This window comes from Balaenoptera musculus, chromosome 2 (assembly GCF_009873245.2).
Source record: "Balaenoptera musculus isolate JJ_BM4_2016_0621 chromosome 2, mBalMus1.pri.v3, whole genome shotgun sequence".
Taxonomy (NCBI): Eukaryota; Metazoa; Chordata; class Mammalia; order Artiodactyla; family Balaenopteridae; genus Balaenoptera; species Balaenoptera musculus.
In genome coordinates, this window is record NC_045786.1 from 54,668,222 (window position 1) to 54,683,456 (window position 15,235).

The 15,235-nt window shown below is 44.1% G+C and overlaps 1 long non-coding RNA gene and 3 other non-coding genes across 4 annotated transcripts; all 4 read right to left on the reverse strand.

The window, feature by feature from the left end:
- Positions 1-478: 478 nt before the first annotated feature.
- On the reverse strand, positions 479-5,661 carry LOC118890536. The gene is made up of 4 exons (XR_005018760.1): positions 5,585-5,661; positions 3,907-4,045; positions 1,148-1,286; positions 479-953 (listed from the first exon to the last, which is right to left on the reverse strand). It is a non-coding gene; the product is annotated as an uncharacterized LOC118890536 (long non-coding RNA).
- On the reverse strand, positions 844-936 carry LOC118891439. Its single transcript, XR_005019015.1, has one exon. It is a non-coding gene; the product is annotated as a small nucleolar RNA SNORD116 (small nucleolar RNA).
- Positions 3,603-3,695, reverse strand: LOC118891448. The gene has a single exon (XR_005019024.1). It is a non-coding gene; the product is annotated as a small nucleolar RNA SNORD116 (small nucleolar RNA).
- LOC118891443 lies at positions 5,581-5,673 on the reverse strand. The gene has a single exon (XR_005019019.1). It is a non-coding gene; the product is annotated as a small nucleolar RNA SNORD116 (small nucleolar RNA).
- Between the last annotated feature and the right edge of the window lie 9,562 nt (positions 5,674-15,235).

Sequence of the window (15,235 nt, forward strand, 5' to 3'; positions counted from 1 at the left end):
CTTTCCTCGGGCAACGGGATCGCACCTCTACACAGGTTACCTACCTCAACTCACCCACTTGAACTGCCAAAGCCATCCGCTCCATAGGCAGCTTATGCCAGCCCATCACGAACAAGACACATTCTTGGGAAGCCGAGGCCAGCGCCTGCAACCCAATGATGACAACCCATCCCACGACATCACACAGGACCTTTCCTCATGATATCTTACCTTTCTCTCCAGGCCAGCAGCCACCACCCAGGCTGAAATGCTTCACTCGATCCACACCCCACTCCACGAAGTTCCACTTAGCGCCAACAGTGTGCCGGCAACTTCAGCAGAGGAGCTGACAGGGGCAGCTCTGAGGCCTAAACCATCAGCCCCCTTCCGCCATCGCCCGACACCAGGCCACGCCCGCCCACTGCTCCAGCCACACGGGGCAGTCAAGAACCTCACTGCACGAAACACAACAACAGAGAGGGCCACAGGCCTGGCCTGAGGCTCCAGGCTCCAACCAGGGAAGCTTGCTCATTTTGGCTTCCATAAACAACCTCGGAAGCGGCATGCACAAAGTGTGATCCTGTCCCAAAATCACCTCTCCAAGCTGCAAGCTTACTGGGTCTATACCAGAACACACTCCGACCCTGAAGACTAGCAGGAAAGCCTGCCCTCTTGCATTCCCTCAACGGCCTTTTAGCAGGGACCGGGGATTCATAGATGACCCAGCTTATGGGCAGACATGGTCGACCCTCACACAGGAGCCCCTCCAATGCTGGAGCCCTTAGTGGTGTTTGCCTGTTTGTCAGCAGGGGACGTTGGCCCTCACTCCTAACTGTCCCATACTCCCGAGAGAGGAAACGTGCTGGACCTCAGTTTCGATGAGGAGACGGTAGAGTGTTCTCACTCATTTTGTTCAGATTTTCCAAGGAATGCATACAAGGGTGTCATCATCGATCCAAGCACATGCTGGGACACTGCAGAACACAAAAGGGAAGGCCGTGGGTCTCTGCAGAGGAGCCATGACCTGGAAGTACTCCAACTGCCTGGGGAATCCACAGTCCTCAGGCCACTCAGCAAGACCAACAATCAATCCACTCTTGCAACCATTGGGCCCATCTGTGGAAATCCTAATATCCAATGGCACATCTTTGTATGGGTGAATGCCTACCGTCCTGAGATATCCACAGCCTCGCTCGGCAACGTGCACCCGCCCCACTTTTGCCAGTTCTCCTTAGCACATCCAGTCATCAGACAACGCGAAGGTCTTCTTCTCTCTGCCGACAGCCAGCCTTACTCTGCAACTGCACCTGAGAAGTGGACAGAAATCAAGCAGGTTTCTGAATTGCACAAGGGTCCTCAGAGAACATGATTTTTGTGAACACTTAACCTGGGCGTGAGCCTGGAACCTGCTTCCCAAGTACCACTATCCCTTACCGAAAACTGATTGTGTGTCTCACAGCACGACTGAAGGAAGTTACGCACCTACGTTGCTCGGTGTGTGAGACGCTGTATGTGTGTATTCACACGTGTGGGCGTGTGTGACTGTGACTGTGCACGAGGATGCGTTTGTGGATACCTGTGTGTGCCGCTAAGTACGCGTCTTGGTCTCTGGGTGTCCCTGTGGCCCTCTGCAGACGCCTCTAACAGTAAACGTCATAGTTTATACACAGCACCCTGGTTGGACCCCCAACTGAAAGGAGAAAGACCCCTGTCAGCTTCATGAGGCCGCAGGCGAACTTTGAACCCCAGGCTGTCAAAATAGGCCACAGACTCCCGCTCTCCCACAGCCACGCCTTCTGACCAAAGCACAAAGACTGGACGAGACCTCCCTCCCGGCCGTGGGTGTCACACCTATGTGGACCTGGAGACCCTGCCACCTACCACCACATCTGATGTGCCCTTGGGGTCACTCCCAGTGCTCCCGGAAGCAAGGTAACCTCCCATGGGCAGGCTGACACCGACCTGCAGTTGCCGACAGGCAAGATGCAGCCTGGCACTTCTCAAGGGGTTAACGGACTTTGGCCCAACTGCCTCATCTCGCCAACTAGACCAAATCACTTTCCATGACCCCGTGGGAATGCCCTCAATGGGAAGTGTTGGGCTTCAGCAACCATGACACAGGTTGGAACCCCACAGCGGAAATTAGGCCACCTTCCCGGCCACGTATAGGCAAGCTTCCAACTGGTAGGCTTTGCGGCCCTGACCACTGAGGAAACGCTCAAACGCTACACCGCCTCGTCCTAAGTGCCCTCCTCCTGCCTGCAGGGCGACTCGACTCTCCTTGAAGCCACAGACATCATGTGAACACGGAGACACTGAACAGCAGGGAAGACACACCGCAAGCCTGTCTGCTTTGATGATGCCCACCCCACCCCATGCATCCTGGCAATTCTCCACTGCCACAGCGACACTACCGAGGCACTCACAGTGATCAAAGGCACTGTCCCCGAGGACCACAGACAGACTTTCAACGGAAAACCTTTGCCACACGAGGGGACCTGGAAACTTGAAAGGGCACAGTGGCTGTCCACGACAGTGCGCCTGGCGTCGCAACAGTGCCCCCACCTCTGTCCCCCCAACGGACTGCTCCAGGTAAACCTCTGGCTGTTCGCAAGCCGAGTCATGCCCCCCCGGGAGAAGCACTTTCGCTTTGCACATTCCCAAGCAAGGGAACGATTAGGCCAAAGGGGATGTTCGCATAACTAAACATCCTCCAAGGAGGCCAGCAGAGATGCGTCACTATGTCAATCTTCTTTACGTCTCGCAACACACCCTTTGGGTGTCTTTCCTCTGGCAATGGGATTCCAACTCTACACCGGTTACCTACCTCACCTCATCCACTTGAACTGCCAAAGCCATCCCCTCCATAGGCAGCTGATGCCAGCCAATCACGAACATGACACATCCTTGGGAAGCCGAGGCCAGCACCTGCAACCCAATTATGATAGCCTATTCCACGACCTCACAAAGGACATGTCCTCATCTTCCCTTCCCTTCCTGTACGGGCCATCAGTGATCCACGCAGGTTTAAATTCAGCACTCATTCCTCTCCCCACTCCACGATGACCCACTTGGCATCAACACTGTGCCGGGAGTTAAAGTAGAGAAGCAAACAAGGGCAGCAGCGAGGCCTAATCCATCAGCCCCTTTCCGCCGATGCCCAACCGAGCTCACCCCCGCCCATTGCTCCAGCCTCACTAGGCACTCAAGAACCTCACCGTGAAAAACGCAAGAACAGGGAGGGCCACAGGCCTGGCCTGAGGTTCCAGGCACCACCAGGGACGCTTGCTCATTTTGGCTTCCAGAATCAACCCCCAAAATGGCATGCACGAAGCGTGATCCTGGCCAAAACTCACCTCCCAACTGCAAGCTAACTGGGCCTAGACCAGCACACACTCTGACTCTTAAGACCAGCAGGAGAGCCTGCCCCCTCGCATTCCCTCAACAGCCATTCAGCAGGGACCCGGGATTCACAGATAACACAGCTTATGTGCAGACACGGTCAACCCTCAGACAGGAGCCCCTCCAATACTGGAGTCCTTGGTGGTGTTTGCATGCATGTCGGCGGGGGACGCTGGCCCTCATTCCTAACTGTCCTCTCCCCCTGAGAGAGGAAACGTGCTGAACCTCAGTTTCGATGACGAGACGGTAGAGTGTTCTCACTCATTTGGTTCAGATTTTCCAAGGAATGCATGCAAGGGTGTCATCATCAATCCAAGCACATGCTGGGACGCTGCAGAACACAACCGGGGTCTGCGCGGGACTCTGTACAGGAGCCATGAGCCTGGGCTACCCCAAAAGCCTGGAGAATCCACAGCCCTCAGGCCACTCAGCAAGGGGAACAATCAATCCACTCTTGCAGCCATTGGGCCCGTCTGAGGAAAACCTAATATCTAATGGCACATCTTGGGGTGCTTGAATACCTACCATCCTGAGTTATCCACGACCACGCTCGGGGACATGGGCCCGCCTCACTTTTTCCACTTCTTCTTAGCACCTCCAGTCATCAGAGCACACGAAGGTCTTCTTGTTTGTGCCGACGGCCAGCCTTTCCCAGCAACTGCACCTGAGAAGTGGACAGAAATCACCGAGGCTTCCTAAGTGGAACGGTGTCCTCACAGGACATGATCCATAAAAACATTTACCTGGCCTTGAGCTCTGAAACTGCTTCCCAAGGACCTCTAACCCTTACCGAGAATTGACTGCATGTCTGATAGTACGACTGCAGGAAGTTAGGCACATATGTTGGTCGGTGTGTGAGAGGCTGTATGTGTGTGTTCACGCGTGTGGGCGTGTGTGACTGTGACTGCGCATGCGGCCGTGCTTGTGGGTTTCTCTGTGTGCCGCTGCATACGCGTCTTGGTCTCTGTGTGTCCCTATGGCCCTGTGAAGAGGAGTCCAACAATAAAAGAAATAGTCTATACACAGCACCCTGGTTAGACCCCTAACTGAAAGGAGAAAGAACCCTGTCAGCTTTAAGAGGCCGCAGGCAATCTTTGACCCCCAGGGGCTGTTGAAATAGTCCACGGACTCCCGCTCTCCTACAGCCACGCCTTCTGACCAAAACACAAAGCCTCGACGAGACCTGCCTCCGGGCCTTGGCTGTGATATCTACATGCACCTCGAGACTCTGTCAGCTACCAGTATATCTGATGGGCATTTGGGGTCACTCGCAGCACTTCCGGAAGCAAGGGAACTCCCGTGGTCGGGCCGACACCGACCGGCAGCTGTCTACTGCCAAGATGCAGTCTGAAAACACTCAAGGGGCTAACGAACGTGGGCCCACGTGCCACTTCTCGACAACTAGGCCTAATCACTTTCCATTGACCCGTGGGAATGCCCACCACAGGAAGTGGTGGGCTTCAGCAACCATGACCCAGGTTCGAACCCCACGGCAGAAACTAGGCCACCTTTCCAGCCACGTCTCGGCCAGCTCCCAGCCTGCAGGTTTCATGGCCCTGAACCCGGAGGAAACGCTCAAATGCTTGACAGCATCGTCCTAAGTGCCCTCCTCCTGCCCGCAGGGCGTCTCGACTGTACTGGAAGCCACAGACATCATGTGAACACGGGGACACTGTACACCACAGAAGACAGACCACAAGCATATCTGCTTTGATGACGCTGACCCCTGCCCATGCATCCTGGCACTTCTCCATGGCCACAGTGACACTACTGAGGACCTCACAGAGATCAAAGGCACTGTCCCCGAGGACCACAGACAGACTTCCAGTGGAAGACCTCTGCCACGCGAGGGGAGCTGGAAGCCTGCCAGGGCACAGTGGATACACCCTCGAAGTGCCACGCCCAAAGCGGGAACCTGGACAAAACACACCTCTCCAAGCCGCGAGCTCACTGGGCCTAGACCAGCACACACTCCAACTCCTATGATCAGCAGGAGAGCCTGTCATCTTGCAATCTCTCACCGGCCTTTCACCAAGGACCTGGCATCATAGCCTACCCAGCTACTGTGCAGACATAGTTGACCATCAGACAGGATCCCCTCCAATGCTGGCGCCTTGAGTGGTGTTTGCATACGTGTCAGCAAGGGAACGCTGGCCCTCACTCCTAACTGTCCCCTACCCCCAAGGGAGGCAACATGCTGGACCTCAGTTTCGATGAGGAGACGGTAGAGCGTTCTCACTCATTTTGTTCAGATTTTCCAAGGAATGCATACGAAGGAGTCATCATCCATCCGAGCATGTGCTGGGACGCTGCAGAATCCAACTGTGAGGCCGGGTGGATCTGCAGAGGATCCAATGACCCCGAAGTACTCCAACAGCCTGGGGAATCCACAGCCCACCGGCCACTCATTAAGAGGAAGAGTTAATCCACGCTTACAGTCACTGGGCCCATCCGAGGAAACCCTAATATCCAATAGCACATCTTGGGGTGGGGGAATGTCTACGGCCCTGAGAGATCCATGGCCAGGTTCAGCACCCTGGCCCCGCCCCACTTCTTTTGTGTCTCCCTCATACCTCCAGTCATCATACCACACGAAGGTGTTCTTGTGTTAGCGGATGGCCAGCCTCACCTGGCAACTCCACCTGAGAAGAGGACAGAAATCACACGTGGGCTTCAGAATTGGACCCGAGTCCTCACAGAAGAAGATTCATGCCAATGTTTACCTGAGGGTAAGCGCTGCACCTGCTTCCAACTAACTCTTTCCCTTAGGGAGGACTGAATGCATGTCTGATGGCAGGAGTGTAGGACATTAGTCACTTACGTTTGCCTGTACATGTTTGTTCGTTTGTGTTTTTGTGTTTGTAGTGAAGTGGCATTCCTTCTACACATCACCGTGACCTGTGCTATGTGAAATGCAAAGAATTCCCATGCACACTATGATTTGTGCTTCATGCCAGGAACTGCAGCCTAAGTCAAAATCTTCACATTTTTTTCAAACCTTCTTATTTTTCATTTTTCATACTTTTTATCCTATGTTATATTCTCCCATGAAAAGGTATCACTGCCCTTCCCAACACATAATTTGTACCTCTCACCTGATATGTTCATGGACTTTTAAAAACCCTTAAGCAATGTCCCTCACAGAGTTCCTTTTTTAAAATATTATCTTTTTTTTGCCAACAAACACATGAAAGGATGCTCAACATCACTAATCATTAGAGAAATGCAAATCAAAACTACAGTGAGGTTTACTGAGCTCTGACCGCCACAGCAACAGTCAGCTCTACCCACCACCAGAGCCTCCCATCAAGCCTCTTAGATAGCCTCAACCACCAGAGGGCAGACAACAGAAGCAAGAAAAACTATAATCCTGCAGCCTGTGGACCAAAAACCACAGTTACAGAAAGATAGAGAAGATGAAAAGGCAGAGGGCTATGTACCAGATGAAGGAACAAGAAAAAACCCCAGAAAAACAACTAAATGAAGTGGAGATAGGCAACCTTCCAGAAAAAGAATTCAGAATAATGATAGTGAAGATGATCCAGGACCTCGGAATAAGAATGGAGGCAAAGATTGAGAAGATGCAAGAAATGATTAACAAAGACCTAGAAGAATTAAAGAACAAACAAACAGAGATGACCAATGCAATAACTGAAATGAAAACTACACTAGAAGGAATCAATAGCAGAATAACTGAGGCAGAAGAACGGATAAGTGACCTGGAAGACAGAATGGTGGAATTCACTGCTGCAGAACAGACTAAAGAAAAAAGAATGAAAAGAAATGAAGACAGCCTAAGAGACCTCTGGGACAACATTAAACGCAACAACATTCGCATTATAGGGGTCCCAGAAGGAGAAGAGAGAGAAAAAGGACCAGAGAAAATATTTGAAGAGATTATAGTCGAAAACTTCCCTAACATGGGAAAGGAAATAGCCACCCAAGTCCAGGAAGCGCAGAGAGTCCCATACAGAATAAACCCAAGGAGAAACATGCCGAGACACATAGTAATCAAAGTGGCAAAAATTAAAGACAAAGAAAAATTATTGAAAGCAGCAAGGGAAAAACGACAAATAACATACAAGGGAACTCCCATAAGGTTAACAGCTGATTTCTCAGCAGAAACTCTGCAAGCCAGAAGGGAGTGGCATGATATACTTAAAGTGATGAAAGGGAAGAACCTACAACCAAGATTACTCTACCCGGCAAGGATCTCATTTAGATTTGATGGAGAAATCAAAAGCTTTGCAGGCAAGCAAAAGCTAAGAGAATTCAGCACCACCAAACCAGCTCTACAACAAATGCTAAAGGAACTTCTCTAAGTGGGAAACACAAGAGAAGAAAAGGACCTACAAAAACAAACCCAAAACAATTAAGAAAATGGTCATAGGAACATACATATCGATAATTACCTTAAACGTGAATGGATTAAATGCCCCAACCAAAAGACATAGACTGGCTGAATGGATACAAAAACAAGACCCATATATATGCTGTCTACAAGAGACCCACTTTAGACCTAGGGACACATACAGACTGAAAGTGAGGGGATGGAAAAAGATATTCCATGCAAATGGAAATCAAAAGAAAGCTGGAGTAGCTATACTCATATCAGATAAAATAGACTTTAAAATAAAGAATGTTACAAGAGACAAGGAAGGACACTACATAATGATCCAGGGATCAATCCAAGAAGAAGATATAACAATTATAAATATATATGCACCCAACATAGGAGCACCTCAATACATAAGGCAACTGCTAACAGCTATAAAAGAGGAAATCGACAGTAACACAATAATAGTGGGGGACTTTAACACCTCACTTACACCAATGGACAGATCATCCAAAATGAAAATAAATAAGGAAACACAAGCTTTAAATGACACAATAGACCAGATAGATTTAATTGATATATATAGGACATTCCATCCAAAAACAACAGACTACACGTTCTTCTCAAGTGCGCACGGAACATTCTCCAGGATAGATCACATCTTGGGTCACAAATCAAGCCTCAGTAAATTTAAGAAAATTGAAATCATATCAAGCATCTTTTCTGACCACAACGCTATGAGATTAGAAATGAATTACAGGGAAAAAAACGTAAAAAGGACAAACACATGGAGGCTAAACAATACATTACTAAATAACCAAGAGATCACTGAAGAAATCAAAGAGGAAATTAAAAAATACCTAGAGACAAATGACAATGAAAACACGACGACCCAAAATCTATGGGATGCAGCAAAAGCGGTTCTAAGAGGGAAGTTTATAGCTATACAAGCCTACCTAAAGAAACAAGAAAAATCTCAAGTAAACAATCTAACCTTACACCTAAAGAAACTAGAGAAAGAAGAACAAACAAAACCCAAAGTTAGCAGAAGGAAAGAAATCATAAAGATCAGAGCAGAAATAAATGAAATAGAAACAAAGAAAACAATAGCAAAGATCAATAAAACTAAAAGTTGGTTCTTTGAGAAGATAAACAAAATTGATAAGCCATTAGCCAGACTCATCAAGAAAAAGAGGGAGAGGACTCAAATCAATAAAATCAGAAATGAAAAAGGAGAAGTTACAACAGACACCGCAGAAATACAAAGCATCCTAAGAGACTACTACAAGCAACTTTATGCCAATAAAATGGACAACGTGGAAGAAATGGACAAATTCTTAGAAAGGTATAACCTTCCAAGACTGAATCAGGAAGAAACAGAAAATATGAACAGACCAATCACAAGTAATGAAATTGAAACTGTGATCAAAAATCTTCCAACAAACAAAAGTCCAGGACCAGATGGCTTCACAGGTGAATTCTATCAAACATTTAGAGAAGAGCTAACACCCATCCTTCTCAAACTCTTCCAAAAAATTGCAGAGGAAGGAACACTCCCAAACTCATTCCGTGAGGCCACCATCACCCTGATACCAAAACCAGACAAAGACACTACAAAAAAAGAAAATTACAGACCAATATCACTGATGAATATAGATGCAAAAATCCTCAACAAAATACTAGCAAACAGAATCCAGCAACACATTAAAAGGATCATACACCACGATCAAGTGGGATTTATCCCAGAGATGCAAGGATTCTTCAATATACGCAAATCAATCAATGTGATACACCATATTAACAAATTGAAGAATAAAAACCATATGATCATCTCAATAGATGCAGAAAAAGCTTTTGACAAAATTCAACACCCATTTCTGATAAAAACTCTCCAGAAAGTGGGCACAGAGGGAACCTACCTCAACATAATAAAGGCCATATATGACAAACCCACAGCAAACATCATTCTCAATGGTGAAAAACTGAAAGCATTTCCTCTAAGATCAGGAACGAGACAAGGATGTCCACTGTCACCACTATTATTCAACATAGTTCTGGAAGTCCTAGCCACGGCAATCAGAGAAGAAAAAGAAATAAAAGGAATACAAATTGGAAAAGAAGAAGTAAAACTGTCACTGTTTGCGGATGACATGATACTATACATAGAGAATCCTAAAACTGCCACCAGAAAACTGCTAGAGCTAATTAATGAATATGGTAAAGTTGCAGGATACAAAATTAATGCACAGAAGTCTCTTGCATTCCTATACACTAATGATGAAAAATCTGTAAGAGAAATTATGGAAACACTCCCATTTACCATTGCAAAAAAAAGAATAAAATACCTAGGAATAAACCTACCTAGGGAGACGAAAGACCTGTATGCAGAAAACTATAAGACACTGATGAAAGAAATTAAAGATGATACCAACAGATGGAGAGATATACCATGTTCTTGGATTGGAAGAATCAACATTGTGAAAATGAGTATACTACCCAAAGCAATCTACAGATTCAATGCAATCCCTATCAAATTACCAATGGCATTTTTTACGGAGCTAGAACAAATCATCTTAAAATTTGTATGGAAACACAAAAGACCCCGAATAGCCAAAGCAGTCTTGAGGGAAAAAAATGGAGCTGGAGGAATCAGACTCCCTGACTTCAGACTATACTACAAAGCTACAGTAATCAAGACAGTATGGTACTGGCACAAAAACAGAAACATAGATCAATGGAACAAGATAGAAAGCCCAGAGATTAACCCATGCACCTATGGTCAACTAATCTATGACAAAGGAGGCAAAGATATACAATGGAGAAAAGACAGTCGCTTCAATAAGTGGTGCTGGGAAAACTGGACAGCTACATGTAAAAGAATGAAATTAGAATACTCCCTAACACCATACACAAAAATAAACTCAAAATGGATTAGAGACCTAAATATAAGACTGGACACTATAAAACTCTTAGAGGAAAACATAGGAAGAACACTCTTTAACATAAATCACAGCAAGATCTTTTTTGATCCACCTCCTAGAATAATGGAAATAAAAACAAAAATAAACAAATGGGACCTAATGAAACTTCAAAGCTTTTGCACAGCAAAGGAAACCATAAACAAGACGAAAAGACAACCCTCAGAATGGGAGAAAATATTTGCAAATGAATCAACGAACAAAGGATTAATCTCCAAAATATATAAACAGCTCATTCAGCTCAATATCAAAGAAACAAACACCCCAATCCAAAAATGGGCAGAAGACCTAAATAGACATTTCTCCAAAGAAGACATACAGACGGCCACGAAGCACATGAAAAGATGCTCAACATCACTAATTATTAGAGCAATGCAAATCAAAACTACAATGAGGTATCACCTCACTCCTGTTAGAATGGGCATCATCAGAAAATCTACAAACAACAAATGCTGGAGAGGGTGTGGAGAAAAGGGAACCCTCTTGCACTGTTGGTGGGAATGTAAATTGATACAGCCACTATGGAGAACAATATGGAGGTTCCTTAAAAAACTAAAAATAGAATTACCATATGACCCAGCAATCCCACTACTGGGCATATACCCAGAGAAAACCGTAATTCAAAAAGACACATGCACCCGAATGTTCATTGCAGCACTATTTACAATAGCCAGGTCATGGAAGCAACCTAAATGCCCATCAACAGACGAATGGATAAAGAAGTTGTGGTACATATATACAATGGAATATTACTCAGCCATAAAAAGGAACGAAATTGAGTCATTTGTTGAGACGTGGATGGATCTAGAGACTGTCATACAGAGTGAAGTAAGTCAGAAAGAGAAAAACAAATATCGTATATTAATGCATGTATGCGGAACCTAGAAAAATGGTACAGATGAGCCAGTTTGCAGGGCAGAAGTTGAGACACAGATGTAGAGAATGGACATATGGACACCAAGGGGGGAAAACTGCGGTGAGGTGGGGATGGTGGTGTGCTGAATTGGGCGATTGGGATTGACATGTATACACTGATGTGTATAAAACTGATGCCTAATAAGAACCTGCAGTATAAAAAAACAAACAAAACAACTAATACTAAACTTTCATTGGGTTATTTGTATGGAAATATGTTAATATAAATGTTTCAGACATTACATGAAATTTCTAGAAATCTTATATTTGTATTTGTATGGAAATATGTATGGAAATATGTTAATATAAATGTTTCAGACATTACATGAAAAAAAAAAAAAAAACTACAGTGAGGTATCACCTCACACCAGTCAGAATGGCCATCATCAAAAAATTTATAAACAGTAAATGCTGGCGAGGGTGTGGAGAAAAGAGAACCCTCCTGCACTGTTGGTGGGAATGTAAATTGATACAGCCACTATGGAGAACAGTATGGAGGTTCCTTAAAAAACTAAAAATAGAACTACCATACGACCCAGCAATCCCACTACTGAGCATATACCCTGAGAAAACCATAATTCAAAAAGAGTCATGGGGGCTTCCCTGGTGGTGCAGTGGTTGAGAATCTGCCTACCAATGCAGGGGACACGGGTTCGAGCTCTGGTCTTGGAAGATCTCACATGCCACGGAGCAACTGGGCCCATGAGCCACAATTACTGAGCCTGCGCGTCTGGAGGCTGTGCTCCGCAACAAGAGAGGCCGCGATAGTGAGAGGCCTGTGCACCACGATGAAGAGTGGCCCCCGCTTGCCACAACTAGAGAAAGCCCTCACACAGAAACAAAGACCCAACACAGCCATAAATAAATAAATAAATAAATAAATAAGGTATTAAAAAAAAGAGTCATGTACCACAATGTTCATTGCAGCTCTATTTACAATAGCCAGGACATGGAAGCAACCTAAGTGTCCACTGACAGATGAATGGATAAAGAAGATGTGGCACATATATACAATGGAATATTACTCAGCCATAGAAAGAAATGAAATTGAGTTATTTGTAGTGAGGTGGATGGACCTAGAGTGTGTCATATAGAGTGAAGTAAGTCAGAAAGAGAAAAACAAATATCATATGCTAATACATATATATTGAATCTAAAAAAAAAAAAAAAGGTTCTGAAGAAGCTAGGCCAGGACAGAAATAAAGACACAGACATAAACAGTGTACTTGAGGACAGGGGGAGGGGGAATGGTAAGTTGAGACAAAGTGGAAGAGTAGCATGGACATATATACACTACCAAATGTAAAATAGATAGCTTGTGGGAAGCAGCCACATAGCACAGGGAGATCAGCTCAGTGCTTTGTGACCACCTAGAGGGGTGGGTTAGGGAGGGTGGGAAGGAGAAGCAAGAGGGAGGAGATATGGGGTTATATGTATAGCTGATTCACTTTGTTATAGAGCAGAAAGTAACACACCATTGTAAACCAATTATACTCCAATAAAGATGATAAAAAAATATATTATCTTTTTTCCTGAACATAACACCTTTGTGGAAAATACCTCCAATATTATGTGCTCTTTTTTCGCATGTTTTAAAAAGATTATCCATAGACTTGTTTTTTATTATGAATCACCATATGTTATGCAACATATTTTATATTCCATTTCATGTTATTACAAAAGGTAAACTATCCTATTCACAGAATGCAAAAAGAACAATAGCAATAAAATATCTTTTTCACAAAAAGTTAAATGAAAAATTTACATACATTTTTCTTTACCAGTATTACTGTATTTTGTGATATAAGGATTTAATTTTACAGATAAACTGTAACCAGCAGAATCACAGGGGGTGATTTTCAAATTATATTTTTGGTAAACTCTTTCCTCACGTACCATATAATCAACTCTTTCAACTGAAGAAGAAAAGAAATAACTCAATTAAAAATTGTTGAAATTATTTGAATAGACATTTCTCAAGAGAAGATACACAAGTGATTATAATTCTTTCAAGATATGATGAACTTCATTAGTGATTGGTAAAATCAAAAATGAAATGAGAAGTGACAGCACCAAATCTGACACATGAGGAACTCCAACACCTGTCCCTTCATAAACAATAATGAAAAAGTGGTAAATGCTTGCACTATCAACTTTTTTGCAAATCTGCAAATTCACCAAGTAATAGCTGTCACTAGGCAATCTCTTAATCAAGAAACATAGTTCAATTTCTAAAATCCAGAAACTTTGCGCTGTTTAACTGACTCTAGTCCCATATCTTATTCCCCAACTCAGTGACATTATTGAGAATAACACTCCACATTCCTGGTTCTTGTAGTGGAAAGAGTCGGACTGACCTCATATCCAAAGAATTGTAATTTCCTCTTTTAATTTATGATTTATGTTGGCTCCCTAAAACACTGGTTCAAAGACTTGCTTTTCTTTCTTCTAATTCAGAAGTCACTCAATGCTATAGCAGCTAGATTGGTGGTAATTTGCATTGTTTTTCACTGCTGCCTAATGCAATGGATTACAGTTGTAACAGAAAATAAATTAAACCAAAACCTTATAAGGAAAGTTCAGGAATGAATTTTTTGTGTTTTTGAAATAATGGCTATCAGGTGATTCCATGTGTTCTTCATAATCTATAAGGGCAGCACAGATGTAGAGTTATGTGCCTATTCAGGGAAGACTTGAGAAGGCCTAAGGTCTCCTCTGTGAGTGAACTTGAGGCTCTTGACAAGCAAAAACTGAGGCTAAGGGAAAGCTTAAAATGCCTGGCTAAGTGTTAAAGGCATATACTAACATACACAGAGAGACTTCTGCAAAGACAGGGAAATTTTTTGTCTTCAAGATTTCTAAGGAAATCTTTGTCCAATTTTTAGATGACCACAAATCTAATGAAACAGTCTTCAGTGAACACGTACCACAAACAACTTCAACAACAAAAAGCAACAACAGACAAACAGGGAAGGCAGATGGTCTGATTTCCAGAGTTGCCACATTATGATATTCATAATGTCCAATTTTCAACATAAAAGTACTGGGCATTCAAGGAAACAATGAAGTATGTCCCACACACAGAGAAAAAAAAAAAAAAAGAACGAGCAATAGAAACTCTTCCTGAAAAGCCAACACATTGGACTCAAAGACAAATATTTTAAATCAGTTACTTTAAATATGTTGAAAGAGCTAATGGAAAACATATTTAAGAACTAGATGAACGCCACAAGCACTGTCTCATGAAATAGGTGTATCAATAAAGAGACAGAAAGTTTTCAAACAAATCAAGTAGAAATTCTGGAGTTGAAAAGCACAATAGCAAGTGTTGAAAAACTCACAAAAAGGGCTCCATGACAAATTGAGCTGAAAAAATAAAACTAACTTGAAGATAAGTCAACAGAAATTATCCAGTTATAGGAAGAGAAAATTTATTTTTTAATGGACATAACCTAAAAGTCCTATGAGGCTACCATCCAGTGTACCAACCTATGCATAACGAAAGTCACAAAAGAAGAAAGAAAGGAACAGAAAGTATATTTCAAGTAATAATGGACAAAACTGCCCAAAGTTGATGAAAAGTTATAAACTACCTATACAAGCAGTCTAATGAACTCCATGTAGG